At 45.8% G+C, this 6361-nt stretch overlaps 1 pseudogene; it reads right to left on the bottom strand.

Moving 5' to 3' along the window:
* Positions 1–3790: 3790 nt before the first annotated feature.
* Positions 3791–4548, bottom strand: LOC145540416 (gamma-interferon-inducible-lysosomal thiol reductase pseudogene; annotated as a pseudogene).
* Positions 4549–6361: the final 1813 nt, after the last annotated feature.

Genomic DNA, 6361 nt, shown 5'->3' with positions numbered 1-6361 from the left:
TGGCTTCTCTCATTCAGCGTAATGATTGTAGATTCATCCATACTGGTGGGTAAATGTATCACCTTTATTGCTGAGTAATGTTCCATTGTATGGATGCTACCACAATTTGTTTATTTAGTCACCTGTTGATGGGCATTTAGATTGTTTCCAGATTTGGCCGTTGTAAATAAAGCCTCTATAAACGTTCGAGTACAAGTCTTTGTGTGGAAATATGTTTTCATTTCTCATGGAATTTTCTAGGACTGGGGTAGAGGTAGCCAGGAGTAGGGACACAAGAAAAAGCCCTCCCTCATCTGTTAAGTCAATAAACATTTATTAGGATGGTGATGTGCCAAGCCTGAACTACAGGCTAAGACAGCCAGGACAAAGAGGGCTCTCATGACCTTTCAATGTGGTCAGCACCGTGGCAGAAGTGCCCTCTGTGGAAGGGGGCCAGCCCAGCAAAGGAGGCCAAGAGGGCCTCAAAGATCTTCAGACCACAGTCCACCAAGAAGGCTTCATTTGGAATGCAAGTGTGCAAGGGAACGTTTTTAATAGCTCTGAGGGAAAGACTTTTAAATTAAATTATCATATTTTTTTTCCCACTTAACACCAAGGTAAATTTCCCTAAGAGATGGGAGTTTCCACTGGGAGGAGAGAGAAATGCAGACAGACCCCACCAGGGATAGTGAGTCTGGGTAAGCTTTCTGGACAATCAGAAAGAAAAGTGTATTAGTGTAGCACAAACTTGGTGGCTCAAACAAAAGACATGGATTCTCTCCTGGTTCTACAGACTGGAGTTTGGAATCATGGTTGTGTGGGACCACACTCCCTCTGGAGGTTCTAAGGGAGAATCCTTCTGGCTTCCTCCCTCTCCTTGCCTCCCACCCCTCCTTTCTTTAGGACCCACCCTAAATCCAGGATGATGTCATCTTGGAATCCTGAACTCATTGTATCTGCAGAGACCCTATCCGAGTAAGATCACCTTCACAGGTACTGGGGGATAAGATTTGGTTATCTCTTTCTCAGGCAGCGGTGGACACAATTTAACCCACTACAAATGGTGAACTACCAGGAGTTTAAAAAACTCTGGCTTAGAAGCTAAATAAAATAATAGTAATCAAATGAAAGCGAAAGTCTCTCAGTCGTGTCCAACTCTTTGCAACCCTATGGACTATAGAGCCCATGGAATTCTCCAGGCCGGAGTACTGGAGTAGGTAGCTGTTCCCTCCTCCAGGGGACCTTCCCAACCCTGGGATCGAACCCAGGTCTCCTGCGTTACAGGTGGATCTTTTACCAGCTGAGCCACAGGGGAGGCCAATTAAAGTCAATATTATGAAGAGTTTCCTATATGCTAAGATCTGTCCTAAACGCTAGAGGCAAATTCTCCCACTTAATCCCCCTGGCAGTTCTGAGGCAAGTGAGATCACTGGCTGCAGTCCAGTGAAGGAGGAAACCATGGGTGGTACCAGGCACTTCATTAACATGTTCACAGTTACAAAGCAGACAGATAAGCAGGTCAGCCCCAGAGCCAGAGTGTAAAGCCCCATCACTTTACAGGTGATGCAGCAAGTGTCCCCCTAAAGTTCTTCGAGGTCTTGGACATCTTTCTCCTTTCAGGACTTGGGGGAGTTGAGGTGGGGGAGATCCTTCCCCTTGGGAAGGGGACAGAGGTGGTGAGTGAAACTCCTGCCAGCTGACTTTGCCCATGAGTTCTTTTAACCCTTGAGCCTAGGAGCCACCACTGAGTCAGAAAGGCCAGGCAGAGCCCCCCACAAAATCTGGGAAGAGAAGTTAAAGCAACAGATGGTTTTGAAACATGCAACTCAAGAGTGGGGCAGGAGACCCAGAGAGGTTAAGAGAGAGGATGCTCGGGGTGAGGCTGGCCAGCAGCTGAGGGCTGCCTCGGGAGTCTCTTCCAACTGGGGAAGAGGTTTGCCCTGCCTACCAGTCTGGGTGGGCCAGGCAGCCACTTTCTTGGCCTGGCATTTAGGAACAGGCTATGGAAAGCAAAATCCTGACAGCACCGCCAATGACAAGCTAAGAGACAAAGGGGGCAGAGGGGTCCTCTCCCAGTTTAGCCAGTCCTCCTTTCCTCCTCTTGAAGAATTTATTCTCTTCTCCCCATCCCTCCTTAGATAATCAATCTACTTTCTTCAGGTCATCAATTTTGAAACCTACCCATTGCCCAAACCAACCTAGGAAAAGCTGAGGCCAGAAACTGACCATCTCCAGCTCTAGCATGGGGTTGAGCAGTTTAGAAAAGCACTCAGCACAGATTCATTACCAGACATATCAATATAAATGTCACTATCACTTAGGTGCTAGGTAGCTAGGTGTTATTTATTTATATGACTGTGTCAAGTCTGAGTTGCCACAGGTAGGACCTTTGTTGGATCATGCAGGATCTTTCCTTGTGGCGCACAAGCTCTCTAGTTGTGGCACACGGGCTCAGTAATTGCAGAGCACGGGGTTAGTTGTGCCACAGCATGTGGGATCTTAGTTCCCCGACCAGGGATCAAACCCATGTCCCCTGAATTACAAGGCAGATTCTTAACCACTGGACCACCAGGGAAATTCCAGCAAGGTGTTCTTATACATTACCTTTTTAATCCACAGTTACCCTGTTAGGTAAGATTATTATCTCTATTTCAAAGAAATTGCGGTTCAAACAGGTTAAGGTCTACCTGACTCCAGAGCTTTTGCCCTTATCCCCCCATACATCAGTGGTTCTCAAAATGTGGTCCCTGGACCAGTGGCCTTGGCATCACCAGGAATTTACCAGACATGCGAATGCTGGGGCTCTATCCAGAATCTGACATTCTTTGGGAAGAGCCCAGCCATCACCCTCTAGGTAATTCTGATGCAAGTTTGCAAACAACTGCCCTGCAGTATCCTACCCACCTCAAAGATTCAGGCAGGCTGAAGTTCTTTTATAATAGGATATCCAGACTGACAGATAAAGGAAATAGCCTCTCTCCAGAGGTTAGTAAAGACTTTCGTCAAGTTCTCATGAAATCTTTGAGGACAAATGAGAAGACCAGTGAAAAAGGAGGCTGGTACAACATGACAGTGTGTCTTCAATCCAGAGGCACAAGTAGGACCGACAGCAATTGGACAGTCACCCCCCAAAGAGTGCTGATTAACAGGTCAGTACAGATCTGGCAGGAAGTCTCCACCAAGGAGCCACAGGAGTCCACCCAGTTTGACTTTTTAATCAATGATATGGAAGATGACATAGCATCAGCTTGGTAGGTGTCACAACCTGGGGGAGATGGCAAATACATCAGATAACAGAATGAGGACCAAACATGATTTTGACTAGTCAGAAGGAGACATAGATATGAAATCCAGCACATGGTTGCCATGTATGGTTGTGTAGGCTGTTGACTATCCAAGTGAATCCTTTGAGTTGAGAAACTAAATGGGGGCTGAAATTCAGCCAGCACTCCACTTAATTCCACTCAGAAGGAGAGGAACCTTTTAAAAATTCAAATCAAAGGTATTTTATGAATTTGCAACATGCTGGCTCACCTTTTTCTACTGGGATAAAAAAATATACATAACATAAATTTGTCATTTAAAAAAAATTACAACAGCTGGAAGTGTCTATTAAACTCTTTAATGTAGCACCATTCACAGTAGGGCAAGATTCTTGATCTCAGGTGGGGCAGAGTTTTGAGTGTGGGTTTCATGGAATATGTAGAAACTACCTGGATGATAAGCAGTGGCTGCTGAATCAAGGGTCAAAAAATATGGGCAGGTGAGATCTTGTTCCTCTTGCATCAGCTCCCTCCCAGGGCACCGGCCATCACCTGAAGCAGGCATCCTCGGGAGAGCTGGCTACGAGTTGGCAGACATCCGGCATCTCACTCACAAACAACCGGCAGATGAAGAGGTAGCTGGTCCTTCTCCTTCATGGATTTCCCCTTGTCGGAGGCTGCAGAGGGTCTCTGAGCTGGGCTTTGGTGTATAATAGCTGCCTGCCACCATCCCCCGTTGCACACTCCGTCACGGAGTCCAGGGACACCTTGGGAGCTTAGATCTGCAGGCAGCACAGCTTCAGATTTTTCTCATGTCATCCATTTCCTCCGTGGAGACAATGATCAGGAAGACCGAGTTCTCCAGCTGGTCCAAACGGCAGGCCTCCACTTTGCTAAGCCTTACTCCTGCTCGCCATGGTGGCACGTGAACTCCCACATGCCACTGAGGTTTTTGTTCCTGAGCGTTTCTCTAGGGCATCAAAGTGACATGAGGGTTTTCCAGACCATCAGTTGCTATGGGAAGAGCTCTCGAATCGGCAGGTACCAGCAGCTGGAGCACAGCTCACCCTGCAGCGCTCACACTGATGGGCGGGGTGGGGGGGTCAGACTCTGGAGGTGCCTGCAGCCACAGCTCACCGGCCTTGGAGGCGGCTGCCCCCTCAGGGAGTTTTACCAGCAGGAAAATATTTTTTCCATTGTTTGTTGTTGTTTTCACTCTCTTGATAATGTTTTTCGAGGTACAGAGATATTTAACTTTGTGAAGTTTATCTATTTTTTTTCCTGTCACTTGTGCTTTTGGTATCATATTAAAGAAACCATTGGTAAACCTAAAGTCATGAAGATTTTCCTGTATAATTTCTTCTATGATAGTTTTAGCTTTTAAACTTAGGTCTTTCATCCGTTTTTGAGTTTATATATGATATAAAGTAAGAGTCTAACTCCATTCTTTTGCATGTGAATATCCAGTTTTCCTAGCACCATTTTTTGAAAAGACTGTCTTTTCCCCACTGAATGGCTTTAGCTCCTTCGTGGAAAGTCAATTGACCATAAATTTGAGGGTCTATTTCTTGGCTCTCAATCTATTCCTTTAGTCTATATGTCTATATGTCAATACCACACTGTTTTGATTACTGTAGGTTTGTATTATAATTTGAAATTGGGAAACCTGAAACTTCGCTCTTCTTTAAAAAATTTTTTTGGGGGAGGGGACTATTTAGGGTTGCTTGATATTCTACATGAATTTTAGGATGGATTTCTCCATTTCTGAAAAAACTACTGTTGACCCATCACTTTTGATATTAAAAAAAATCAGTGTCACCTGTCCAAAGTGGAGAGTGGAGAGGGGATCTGGCATAGAACCAACTTGAGCCGATACTGCTCCATGGCTGTCAAAGAATGAGTGACATTTTTATTGTTGTTTAGTCGCTCAGTTGTGTCTGACTCTTTGTGATCCCATGGACTACAGCCCACCAGGTTCCTCTGTCCATGGGATTTTCCAGGCAAGGATTGAAATTGTGTCTCCTGCATTGCAGGCAGATTGTTTACCACTGAGTCACCAAGGAAGCCCCAAGTAACTTTGGACTCTGTTTAAACCAGTGCAAAAGGAGAGAGGATCCTGATGCCTGTGCTCCACCCACTTAGGCCCACATTTTTCTAGAGGACTCTTGAGACCACAGATACTGTCTCTAGGGACAGGATAATATATACAGTGAACAGTCCTCAATTGAGGAAACTTGGGAGATGACCAGGTGGAGTTAGAGGAAGGCATTGTGTGTGTGTGTGTGTGTGTGTGTGTGTGTGTGTGTGTTCAGTCGCTCAGTCACGTCCGACTCTTGGTGACTATATTGAATGTAGCCCACCAGGCTCCTCTGTCCATGGGATTTCCCAGGCAAGAATACTGGAGTGGGTTGCCATTTCCTACTCCAGGGAATCTTCCTGACCCACGGATCAAACCTGCGTCTCTTACATCTCCTGCACGGACAGGCAGATTCTTTACCACTGGCACCACCTGGGAAGGGGTTGTATGGTAACTTTCAAATATTTGGATGGCCCACCCTACCCAAACTTTCTCTCTCTTCTTCTGCCTATAAAACAAAAGCTTCCCCTACAGATGAATGAAGATGAACAAATGATCTAGCTAGTCAAGGCTATCCTGTTTCTAATCATTGGTGAAGTTTTTAACTGTTAGATCTGTTCAAATCTGTAACAAGCTGCTACCTTGGGAGGTAGTGAGTTCTGTATCATGGAGAGTGTCCAAATAGGGCCCAGGTGATGGATGACTGATTCAGTATGGCAACCGGAGTCAATGACCCCAGAGACCCTTCAGTCACGGAGCAGGGTTCATAAGAGATCCTGTCTGAGAGAGTGGCCCCCTTCTCCTCCTACAGCTTCTTCTCTGTGACAGCTGTTGCAAGGAATGCTGGGAATGACATGGCTGCCAACAGGAATCTACTTCGAGTGATGTTTCAATGTCACTTTAGAAGAAGGCAGGGTAACAAACAAACAAAAAAAAGTAAAAAGAAGAAAAATAAATAAATAAAAGGAGGCAGAGTGAAGAATTTCCCTGGTGATCCAGTGGCTAAGACTCTGCGCTCCCAATGCAGGGGTCTGGGTTCCAT

This window comes from Giraffa tippelskirchi, chromosome 3, assembly GCF_054371585.1.
Source record: "Giraffa tippelskirchi isolate mGirTip1 chromosome 3, T2T-mGirTip1v1.2.pri, whole genome shotgun sequence".
Lineage (NCBI taxonomy): Eukaryota > Metazoa > Chordata > Mammalia > Artiodactyla > Giraffidae > Giraffa > Giraffa tippelskirchi.
Note: the sequence above shows the minus strand (reverse complement) of the source record. Positions and strands in the feature narration are given on the sequence as shown.